We start from the raw sequence: 13383 nt of genomic DNA, 5'->3' as shown, positions 1-13383 counted from the left end.
GTGCACCGTTAGTTGTGCTCTATTGTCACAATGTCTTTTCAGAATGTAAGAAAAAATGTGGAAGTATTTCACCAATGCAGAAAACGTAAGCTGTGTGGTCAAATGCAAGTAATGTTAGTAGGCATTATTATGTCATTGCTCTTGCATTCTGCCACTATTCCACATGAGGTATAATTCACCTCCTTAAATGTAACAACTGCATTTTTATGTGTTGGGTGAAAAACTGAAGCAGATGTAATGCTCTTTAGATCCATACAGTTGGTGAAAATGGAGTTGTAGCTCCAAACCTCATTTGACAATAATAAATAAGTGATCAATTTGTGAATGACAGAATACTGACTAACTCAAGTCTCACTAAATTTGTTTGTGTTACTGCATGTTCACAAAAATTTTTGTTATGTGATGCCCATAAAGTCGTTCATTCATAACAGTTTGTTGTAAAGTAATAACCTGATTGCATGGTTATCACATCAATATTTTAAATACAAGCAAGTCGCTGAAGTGGAGTTTCCATAAATCTCTAATTTCTTCATGTATGTTCTGTACATTATCATCCACATGTTAAAAATGTACCAGTAAACATCCGATCCCTTAAAGAATCAAACACCCTAGCATAAAACAGCTTCAATAGTCTGATTACTTTAAAAATGAATTATTGTGTTAAATATTTGACTTCAAGTAGCTGGTGCCCATTGCCACACTGCAGTCCACTTACCATGGGTTATTGATCATATTGATCATATTGATCATATGATGGCTCTGCACTGTTCACAACTGCACGTACATCATTATCCTAAATCAGAGACAGTAAAGGATCTAGGTCAGTATTTATTGTATGCCCAAACAGTATTCCATCAATACTACCAAATGACTAACCTGGTTCATGATACCCAGCACCAGATGCATGGTGGCTATGGAACAGCTTCCAGGGGAAACAAGAATTTGAATTTCAACATTTCATATATATTTTTATATTCAGTAAAAAATTAAATACCTGTTTTGATCTACTCATTAACAGGTATAATGTTAGGTCAAAGGTTTAACACAGTTTGACTGTAATATGGACATGATGGTGTTTTCAGTCAGTGTTGCTCATGATTGGCAAATTACACAGACTATATTCATGAAATGTTTCATACTGAGAAAACTTACTGACCTCAAACATCAGTTCAAACGTTATCTAATTGTTTTTATTTTTACCTGTGATTCAGATATTTAACAAATTTAAACTGCTGCAAACATCTGATTGCTTTACAAATAATTTAAAAACTTGTGTGTTTGATTCCTTAAGAAATCATAGGTTCACTGTTTAATGTTGATTTGCAATTACTGCTTCTCCCTATGGAGGGTTCTTCTCAGGTTTATATTTTGCCTCCTTTCAATATATTTTAAAGATGCACTTGAGTTGTAACACATTTAGTCCCATGAGAATTACATTACCAATTTAAGCTATGTTTTTTTTTGGTACACACTTTGGCCACCATATTGCTTGTCTTCTAATCCCATCATATGCCATTGAAGGTAACAAGGGCCAACAAAAGTAGATTACATTCCTGATTTTGTGAATTTCAGACTTTTGACCACCCATGGCTTTTATTGTATACAGTATAAACATTAGTTCTATCTTTACACAGTCACATAGTGTTAAGACTCCTGTTCTTTTGTTACATCGTTTGACAGTTTTTACTTAGTTACTCACCATTGTTACTTGAGCATAGATTTGTGTTAATAATTGTTATGACGGGTTCAGTGTAATCTGAATGTGATGTATAAGTACAGAAAAACATACTACTCCTCTTGTGCTTTCAAAGCTTTCACAGTCCTTAACTCTCTATGAGTACTTCCTCACCAATTGATGGGCATTATGTACTGTATTTTGCTCTAAATGTCTTGTTTCCACTATTATGGTTAAATTGTGAATATTTCTCTTTCCATTTAGTTATTGTGCATATGAAAAAATAATATGCAGATACCTGGAGTGCCAGTGGCCTACTCATATTGATCTCCCTGCCCCTTAAGTGAAGTAGTAATCCAAGTGTGTGATTACATTATGAAGCTCTTAAGGTTATTGTGGTGTGTTGTCTTGTTATGTATTTTTCAATATGCTTCTGAATGATGCATTATTTAATATGAATGTTTAATGACTCATTTATTGCAGTCTCATCTTAGTGTTATAAACTTCAGAAATACAGGACATAAATGTGTTACTAAATTCCTTGATGTTTCATTACATTGAACTCAAGTAGGCTTACTGATAGAACTCCTGATGACATTTACTTAAATTGTGGTTTGTGCACTGTTTCTTTTATTACATTTGTGTGTAATATACACATGCACTCTGATCATACAGTTTGGTCATTGGGTACATAGTTCAAGAATTTAAAAAGTACATTCATTGAAACTGACCATTTACTGACACTCTTGTTGAAGAACTACATATATATAATATTAGAGGGAAACAGTTCCATGTTGCTATCCACATATATGTTCATATCTGTATGACCTTTTGTGTATTACCTTGTTGGCTTCTTAAATGAAACATATGTACCTGACAGACAGTGTATAGTCTTTAGCTCCGGAAATGTAAGTTTGTGTTCCTTACATTTTGATTTCCACAGTTTTTCTTGATATGTGGAGAAATGTGTGATGACCGACAAAATTTTTTTGTGCAAATATTATAAGAACACTTCAAATATTATATACTACACTCCTGGAAATGTAAAAAAGAACACATTGACACCGGTGTATCATACCCACCATACTTGCTCCGGACACTGCGAGAGGGCTGTACAAGCAATGATCACACGCACGGCACAGCGGACACACCAGGAACTGCGGTGTTGGCCGTTGACCGTGGTGTTGCTAGCTGCGCAGCATTTGTGCACCGCCACCGTCAGTGTCAGCCAGTTTGCCGTGGCATACAGAGCTCCATCGCAGTCTTTAACACTGGTAGCATGCCACGACAGCGTGGACGTGAACCGTATGTGCAGTTGACGGACTTTGAGCGAGGGCGTATAGTGGGCATGCGGGAGGCCGGGTGGACGTACCGCCGAATTGCTCAACACGTGGGGCGTGAGGTCTCCACAGTACATCGATGTTGTCGCCAGTGGTCGGCGGAAGGTGCACGTGCCCGTCGACCTGGGACCAGACCTCAGCGACGCACGGATTCACGCCAAGACCGTAGGATCCTACGCAGTGCCGTAGGGGACCGCACTGCCACTTCCCAGCAAATTAGGGACACTGTTGCTCCTGGGGTATCGGCGAGGACCATTCGCAACCGTCTCCATGAAGCTGGGCTACGGTCCCGCACACTGTTAGGCCGTCTTCCGCTCACGCCCCAACATCGTGCAGCCCGCCTCCAGTGGTGTCGCGACAGGCGTGAATGGAGGGACGAATGGAGACGTGTCATCTTCAGCGATGAGAGTCGCTTCTGCCTTGGTGCCAATGATGGTCGTATGCGTGTTTGGCGCCGTGCAGGTGAGCGCCACAATCAGGACTGCATACAACCGAGGCACACAGGGCCAACACCCGGCATTATGGTGTGGGGAGCGATCTCCTACACTGGCCGTACACCACTGGTGATCGTCGAGGGGACACTGAATAGTGCACGGTACATCCAAACCGTCATCGAACCCATCGTTCTACCATTCCTAGACCGGCAAGGGAACTTGCTGTTCCAACAGGACAATGCACATCCGCATGTATCCCGTGCCACCAAACGTGCTCTAGAAGGTGTAAGTCAACTACCCTGGCCAGCAAGATCTTTGGATCTGTCCACCATTGAGCATGTTTGGGACTGGATGAAGCGTCGTCTCACGTGGTCTGCACATCCAGCACGAATGCTGGTCCAACTGAGGCGCCAGGTGGAAATGGCATGGCAAGCCGTTCCACAGGACTACATCCAGCATCTCTACGATCGTCTCCATGGGAGAATAGCAGCCTGCATTGCTGCGAAAGGTGGATATACACTGTACTAGTGCTGGCATTGTGCATGCTCTGTTGACTGTGTCTATGTGCCTGTGGTTCTGTCAGTGTGATCATGTGATGTATCTGACCCCAGGAATGTGTCAATAAAGTTTCCCCTTCCTGGGACAATGAATTCACGGTGTTCTTATTTCAATTTCCAGGAGTGTATTTCTTGTTGCATTGAGTTGTCTTCAGTTTTGTGAATTATATGGAACTGTGAAGATGGTCAATGACAGAAACAAGCTGTAATAAGTTTCAGAAAGTAGCTGTGTCATGCATTTCTCAAAGACAGTACTTGCTTAATATTTTCAGGCAGAGCCTCTGTGTACCTCAATGTCTTTGTATGAAGGTACACACACACACACACACACACACACACACACACACACACACACACACACACACACACACACACACACAAATGTATCTGTTATACCATTTGATCATTATCTACCCTGTAACCTGACCACTACCACCACCATGGATGGGTCCCTTAGACTGTGGGCTTGTATTTCAAAATAATTTTGTAAATGGTAGATAATGAAATTATTGGCCTACAGTTGAGTTGTTACAAAAACTTATTTTTTATATTCTGACCAGATAAAGCATCATTCATTATGACTCCCAATGTACCACCCTCTCCTGAGGAAGTGACTGCTACAAAAGCTGTAGTTTTCACAGTTAACTTTTTCATTTGATATATAAATTCTTTGTATGAATTTTTATGTTAGTATATAGTCTGTTACAGTTTGTCTGTGTACTTGACAGTTTGTGTAAAATTCGTTAATTATTTCATGTTTATTTACTTTTCAATAACTTGCACTAATTTTCACATAAATTCTTCGAAGTACTTCATAAAAACTGAATCTGTGGTGTGTTTGAGTACTCGTATCGATTCCACAATAGATTATTTTTCCTGTGTTCAGAGAAATTTTTTGATGTTCATATTACGTTATGTAATCATAATTACCTTTTTCTGTTTTTAAAGTCATTGGAATATGCTCTCTTTGAAAGGAAACAAAAGTTTATGTTAGTGATGCTCTTCTGTAGCATTCTAATAAAGTGAGTTTTAAAAATAATTCATTTCTTCAAAATAAATTTGTAAATGGTAGATAATGAAATTATTGGCCTACAGTTGAGTTATTACAAAAACTAATTTTTTATATTCTGACCAGATCAAGTATCATTCATTATTATTGGTTCAAATATTACAGGCCTTTATTTAATGAAGTTTCTGTTTGTAGCTATGATATATATGCATGTAACTGTGATTGTGTAAAAGCACATAAATTCCATTGTGGAATACAAGATAACATGTGAGCAGTGAGTGTATGTTGTAAATTTATGTTTAATGAGTAACGGTGCTGTTACTCATTCATGAAATTTTGCTATCCATGAGAATATCTAATGCATCATACAATGTTTCTTTTTGTCATATGGTCCTTGACAATCTTTGAAAGTTCCACCACATGACTGACAGCTATTAAGCTGTTAACTAAGCCTGACATTGCTTCCACTTATTTGTCAGACTACTGTACTATCACCTTTCCTTTCGGCCTCCCTTGGCCAGCTCTTGTTTTTTCGACCCCGATGGTATTAGGTTGCGAGGCCAGAGGGTGTCTTTCATTTTCTTTCTCTAATCATTACATGGAAGAGGGGAGGAGGGCATGTTCAGGTGTGGTGAAGCCAGCGTTTCTTGTGGAGCAGCTGCTCAGCACTAAGCTTGGTCTTCAATGCTGTGGGTTATATAAGGCCGTTAACACGGCCATGTAAAAATTGTCCTCAAAATCCTGAAAATAATAATCCTCAGATATGAATTACAAGTAAGGTCTGGTGATGTTGGAACAGGTCATTATGTATGTGTAGACACCAGTGTTCATATGATGTCACTCTCACTCACCTCTGGTTTTGGAACGAAATGTGCCCACAGTTAGATATGTTTGTCTGCATGAAGTAAGCGGAATGGAGAATGAGCCTACTGCATAAGTGTGCACACTCAGTAGTATGGTGTAAAACACATCAAATATTAACTGTTGTTGGGCTTGTATGTGTTTCCACTGAAAACCACAATGAGGAATTTTGCCACCATACTACATGGTCAATGATGGAGTGGTGCACAGCACTGAAGTGACCTCGATCGCTAGTGATTAAATACAGAAGGGACTGAGCAGGTTCCTGTTCTAAAATACCAGTAACAGTGGGCAAAAGGCTGGAGATGACTAATGAAGAATGTAATTTGTGGCTGGCAGATGTGAAGAAGAGACCAAAAGTGAATATGAGTACACTATGCTGTGGAGTAAAACTGCTAAAAGTATGAGATACTGATGTACTTCTTCCCAAGGCAATCTCCTTTCAGCACACGGCATCTCAATTGGTACCATATTCAAAAGATCTGTCATCCTAGACCTCACTGATGTCGGCACCAATCCTCATTTTCATATTGGTGTCTACTACTTGGAGAATTACAACTGTTTGTCACTGGAGATTGTTCTGCATCCCTGCAAGTAGGAATATGAAGAGTTTCAACCAGATGTACACCCGCTCTCCTTCACTTGGGGAAAAGATGCCAGCTGCCTATAGGGCAACTTCCTTCCATAACAGTGTGATAGAAATGTGACAGATAAGAAGCTCTACCTGCCAAGTAGCGTGCTTGATGCAGTAATGTATGTGTCTCAGCTTTGCTAACAAGCCCTTCAGCATTATAATAGCCAGGGTAATGAATAAAATGTGGGTGCCTATCTACACACATGCATTCTCTGGCACTCTTCAACAGAGTAGTTACTCATGGCACATTATTAAGTATTAATGGACTATTACTTCAGCCTTACCATAAAGCAGTGGCCTGGCACCTCAAATGTGTAAGTTGTTTCCCAATTTGTTATGAGGAATCGTCGAGTAATCTTAGTCTGAACACTATATACTCATAGCCAAAGAGAGAGAGAGAGAGAGAGAGAGAGAGAGAGAGAGAGAGAGAGAGAGAACTAATATTGTTAAAGGCCACTAATCCAATTATTTTTTTAAATTTCTTACATATTTTTACATATTATATGAATGAAAATAACAGTGTATCCATTGCAACTTCCATCGCATCATTTTAAAATAGGTCAAATGTGCACCGTTAGTTGTGCTCTATTGTCACAATGTCTTTTCAGAATGTAAGAAAAAATGTGGAAGTATTTCACCAATGCAGAAAACGTAAGCTGTGTGGTCAAATGCAAGTAATGTTAGTAGGCATTATTATGTCATTGCTCTTGCATTCTGCCACTATTCCACATGAGGTATAATTCATCTCCTTAAATGTAACAAATGCATTTTTATGTGTTGAGTGAAAAACTGAAGCAAATTTAATGCTCTTTAGATCCATACAGTTGGTGAAAATGGAGTTGTAGCTCCAAACCTCATTTGACAATAATAAATAAGTGATCAATTTGTGAATGACAGAATACTGACTAACTCAAGTCTCACTAAATTTGTTTGTGTTACTGCATGTTCACAAAAATTTTTGTTATGTGATGCCCATAAAGTCGTTCATTCATAACAGTTTGTTGTAAAGTAATAACCTGATTGCATGGTTATCACATCAATATTTTAAATACAAGCAAGTCACTGAAGTGGAGTTTCCGTAAAGCTCTAATTTCTTCATGTATGTTCTGTACATTATCATCCACATGTTAAAAATATACCAGTATTCAGATATTTAACACATTCAAACTGCTGCAAACATCTGATTGCTTTACAAATAATTTAAAAACTTGTGTGTTTGATTCCTTAAGAAATCATAGGTTCACTGTTTAATGTTGATTTGCTATTACTGCTTCTCCTTATGGAGGGTTCTTCTGTGGTTTATATTTTGCTTCCTTTCAATATATTTTAAACAAGCACTTGAGTTGTAACACATTTAGTCACATGAGAATTACATTACCAATTTAAGCTATGTTTTAGCACTCACTTTGGCCACCATATTGCTTGTCTTCTAATCCCTTCATATGCCTTTGAAGTTAACAAGTGCCAACAAAAATAAATTACATTCCTGATTTTGTGTGTCAGCTTTTCGATTATCCAGGGCTTTTATTTTATACTGTACATGTCATATAGTGTTAGGACTCCTGTTCTTTTATTATATCAGATGACAGTTTCACTTAAATGCACAACATTGTGGTTTGCGAGTAGATTTGTATTTATAATTGTAATGATGGGTTCAGTGTAATCTGAACGTGATGTATAAGTACAGAAAAACATATTACCCTTCTAGTGCTTGCAAAGCTTTCCCAATCCTTCACTATCTATGAGAACTTCCTCACCAAATGATGGGCATTATGTACTGTATTTTGCTCTAAATGTTTTGTTTTCATGATTATGCTTCAATTGTGAATATTTCTTTTTCCTTTTAGTTATTGTGCATGTGGAAAAATAACAAGCAGGTACCTAGAGTGCCAGTGATCTATTCATATTGATCTCCCTGCCCCTTAAGTAAAATAGTAACCCAAGTGTGTGATTACATTATGAAGCTCTCAGGCTATTTTGATGTGTTGTCTTGCTATACAATGTGATTTTCCACATACTTCTGGATGATACATTATTTAATATGAATATTTAATGACTCATGTATTGCAATCTCATGTTAGTGTTATAGACTTCAGAAATATAGTACATAAATGTGTTACTACACTCCTGGAAATGGAAAAAAGAACACATTGACACCGGTGTGTCAGACCCACCATACTTGCTCTGGACACTGCGAGAGGGCTGTACAAGCAATGATCACACGCATGGCACAGCGGACACACCAGAAACCGCAGTGTTGGCCGTCGAATGGGGCTAGCTGCGCAGCATTTGTGCCGTAGGGGACCGCACCGCCACTTCCCAGCAAATTAGGGACACTGTTGCTCCTGGGGTATCGGTGAGGACCATTCGCAACCGTCTCCATGAAGCTGGCCTACGGTCCCGCACACCGTTAGGCCGTCTTCCGCTCACGCCCCAACATCGTGCAGCCCACCTCCAGTGATGTCGCGACAGGCGTGAATGGAGGGACGAATGGAGATGTGTCGTCTTCAGCGATGAGAGTCGCTTCTGCCTTGGTGCCAATGATGGTCGTATGCATGTTTGGCGCCGTGCAGGTGAGCGCCACAATCAGGACTGCATACGACCGAGGCACACAGGGCCAACACCCGGCATCATGGTGTGGGGAGCGATCTCCTACACTGGCCGTACACCACTGGTGATCGTCGAGGGGACACTGAATAGTGCACGGTACATCCAAACCGTCATCGAACCCATCGTTCTACCATTCCTAGACCGGCAAGGGAACTTGCTGTTCCAACAGGACAATGCACGTCTGCATGTATCCCGTGCCACCCAACGTGCTCTAGAAGATGTGAGTCAACTACCCTGGCCAGCAAGATCTCCGGATCTGTCCCCCATTGAGCATGTTTGGGACTGGATGAAGCATCGTCTCACGCGGTCTGCACGTCCAGCACGAACGCTGGTCCAACTGAGGTGCCAGGTGGAAATGGCATGGCAAGCCGTTCCACAGGACTACATCCAGCATCTCTACGATCGTCTCCATGGGAGAATAGCAGCCTGCATTGCTGCGAAAGGTGGATATACACTGTACTAGTGCCGACATTGTGCATGCTCTGTTGCCTGTGTCTATGTGCCTGTGGTTTTGTCAGTGTGATCATGTGATGTATCTGACCCCAGGAATGTGTCAATAAAGTTTCCCCTTCCTGGGACAATGAATTCACGGTGTTCTTATTTCAATTTCCAGGAGTGTATATTGCTTGATGATTTCATTAAATTGAACTCAAGTAGGCTTAAAAATGGAACTCCTCATGATATTTGAGATGTATGCCATTTACTTAAATTGTGGTTTGTGCACTGTTTCTTTTATTATACTTGTGTGCCATATACACATACAGAATATGCACTCTGAACATACAGTTTGGTCATCGGGTAAATATTTTAAAAATTTTGAAGTACGTTCATTGAAAATGATCATTTACTGTCACTCTACGCTATCCACATATATGCTCTTTATCTGTATGACCTTCTTTGTATTACCTTGTTGGCTTCTTAAATGAAACATGTGTACCTGACAAACAGTGTATAGTCTGTAGCACTGGATATGTATGTTTGCATTCCTTACATTTTGATTGCGACAATTTTTTTTCATATGCGGAGAAATGTATGACAACTGACAAAATATTTTTCTGCAAATATTAAAAGTACACTTCAACTATAATACACTATTTCATTGTTACATTGCTTTATTTTCGGTTTTGTCAATTATATGGAACTGTGAGGATGGTCAATGACAGAAAGCAGGTGTTATAAGTTTCAGGAAGCAGCAGTGTCATGCATATCTCAAAGACAATAGTTATCTAACAATTTTAGGCAGACTCTCAGTGCTCCTGAATGCCTTTGTGTGAAGACTTAAACACAAAAGTATCTGTGTCTACCATCTGATCATTGTGTGTGCTCACCATCTCGTCAAGGGGTGACTCAGATTGTGGGCTTGGATTGACTTCCTCCTCATTTCTTAACTTCTCCCGACATACCACCCTCTCCTAATTGAGGAAGTAACTGTTACAGAAACTTTAGATTTTGCAGTTAAATTTTTCATTTCATACATAAATCTCCTTGTATTAAATTTGTAGTTAATACTGTGGCAGACTGACAGTGTGGTGAACAGTTTGTGTAAAATTAGATAATTTTTCATATTTATTTACTTTTCAATAACACTGGGGAATTCATGTGAACATTAGTGCAAAGTATTTTGTGAAAACAGAATTTGTGGTGTGCTTGGAGTACTCACTGTGAAAGAGACACTCTTTGATATTTGTATTGCATAAGTTTGGTGTCACTGACATTTGTACGATTAAAGTCATTGGAATTTGCCCTCCTTTAAAGGAAACAAATATTTCACATTAATCTTACTGAAATTCATAAGTTAATGTTACTTTTTCAAGCACTGTAATGAAGACTGTTGTAAAAATGTATCTGTATTGGGCATTCTTTTTTAAATGGTAGATACAAAAATTGTCGCACAATTTGCTTGTTAGAAATAACTTACTGTTTATATTATGATGGGATGAAGCAACTTTGTTACAAGAAAAACAGCTAATTTTTTGACTCAGAGAGGTGGTACTGATGGCTAAGTTGTAGCCTGAATGTAGCTTTTGTTGTGTAGATGTACACAACTTCCCATGTGTAATAAAAGATAACCTGTAAGAAGTGTCTGTAATGGTTTTGTTCTAAAAGTTATATTTATTTAGTAACAGTGCCATTACTGTATAAGTAACAACTTGATTCCTTTTCTGTGCACTGATATAAAATTGCAGTTAGAATGCAAATATCATGTACAAAATTTCACAATTCATGGAAATACTTTGTCCTTCATACAACAATGCTCCTTTCTCATCAGGCACTCTCTGACAGGCTTTGAAAATGCCACCACATGACTGACTAAGCTGTTACCTAATTCTGACATTGCTTCCACTTATTTATCAGACTACTATCACCTTTCTTGTCAGCCTCCCTTGTCCAGCTCTTGATTTTTCGACCCCAATGGTATTAGGTTGTGAGGCCGGGTGGTGTCTTTCATATTCTTTCTCTAATCAATCATTGGAAGGGGGGAGGAGGGCATGCTCAGGTGTTGTGAAGCCAGCATTCCTTGTAGAGCAATCACTTAATACAAAGCCTGGTCCTCCAAGCTGCAGGTTGTGTGTTTAAGGCTGGTAACATACCCATGTAGAAGTCCCTACACGCCTGAAAATTATCACCCTCAAATACGAATGCGAAGTAAGAGGCAGTGAGATTGGAAAGGGTTACTGTGGGTGTGTAGAGAGCAGTGTTTGTACGATATCACTCTGATTAAGCTCTGGTTTTGTAACAAAATGTGACCACAGTTGGAGATGTTCTTTGCATGAAGTAAGTGGGATGGAAAAATGAGCTTACTGAATAAGGGAGCACCCTTGGTAGAAGGGTTGCTGGGTTTGGATGTGATTCCACTGAAAGGCATTATGAGGTGTTTTGGAAACATGTAATCTCACATTGCTGCCACTACTACATGGACAATACTGGAGTGGTGTATATCACTGAGGTGACCTCAATGGTTACTGAATAAATACAGATGAGACAGAGCAGGCTCCTGTTCTATAATACCAATGACAGTGTGCAGTAGATGGAGATGACTAATGAAGAACGTAGTTGTGGCTGCCAGATCTGAAGAGTAGACCAAAGTGAAAATGATTACACTATGCCGTGATGGAACACTGCTGAAAGTTACTTCTTCCTGAGGCAGTCTCTCTTCAGTACACGGCCTCTCAAGTAGTACAATGTTTGAAGGTATCTGTCCCGGATCTCACGGATGTGTGCACTGTTCCTACTGTTCGTGACTATTACTGCGAAGACAGTGACCATTTGTTGCTTATGATCATTCTCCATCTCTGCCATCATATGATGAGTTCCAGCCAGATGTGGACCTGCAGTACTTCACTTGGGGCAAAGGACATCAACTGCGTGTAGGGCAACAGCCTTCCATAACATTGGTAGATTTGGCACATCAAGAGGACTACCTGCCCTGCAACATGCTTCACCGCTACTGTACATGTCTCACCTTCCCTGATGGACATCAGCATTATAGATGCTGAGGTTGTAAATGGCAGTTAGTCCCAAACTAAAAGGCAGTATATTCTCTGGTACATTTCATTGCAGTAGATGTGGCACATCATGGTATTCTGATGAGTTTTCAGCTGATAGTAGTATTTAGTACCAATGGACTACTATTTACACCTCATCAGAAAGCAGCCAGCTGAAAAAAAAAATAGTCAAGATGCAAGCAGCAGTCCAGCACCTCAACAGGAAGTGGTTTCGACAGTGACAGTTTAATGGCCAGCAGCTCTTACATCAGTGAGACACACTTTTCCCCCTCTCCAAACCCCCTTCCCCACAGCCTTTTCTGTCACTCATATATCAATGGAAGCAGCAAATGGCAAATACCACTGAGTATAAAGTCACTCTGTATTTAAATTAGAATGTAAAATTTATGCTCAGTGTGTTAGTACATAAACTACTATGGTTAGTGTATAGTTCTCCAAATAATCTTTTAATGTCATATTTTATTTCTTCAATTATGTGAATGGAAATAATTGTAAATCAATTATAATCTACATCACATCACTGTAACACTGGTTAAATATGCATTATTAGTATGTAGTATAGTCATAAACATTTCAAAAAGAGTTTCAGAATGAAGTCTAAATGTGGAACTATTTCAACAATGCAGAAGGCAGAAAAAGTTCTGTGGTCTGATGTATGTAATGTTAGTAGACATAATTCTCCATCTCTTTTGCACTCTGCCATTATCCCAGCTGATGTTAAATTGAAGGAAGTTAACTATACAATTGTGTCATTAGA

This window comes from Schistocerca cancellata, chromosome 7, assembly GCF_023864275.1.
Source record: "Schistocerca cancellata isolate TAMUIC-IGC-003103 chromosome 7, iqSchCanc2.1, whole genome shotgun sequence".
Classification (NCBI taxonomy): domain Eukaryota; kingdom Metazoa; phylum Arthropoda; class Insecta; order Orthoptera; family Acrididae; genus Schistocerca; species Schistocerca cancellata.
The sequence above is the reverse complement of the archived record's forward strand: the minus strand, read 5'-3'. Positions refer to the sequence as shown.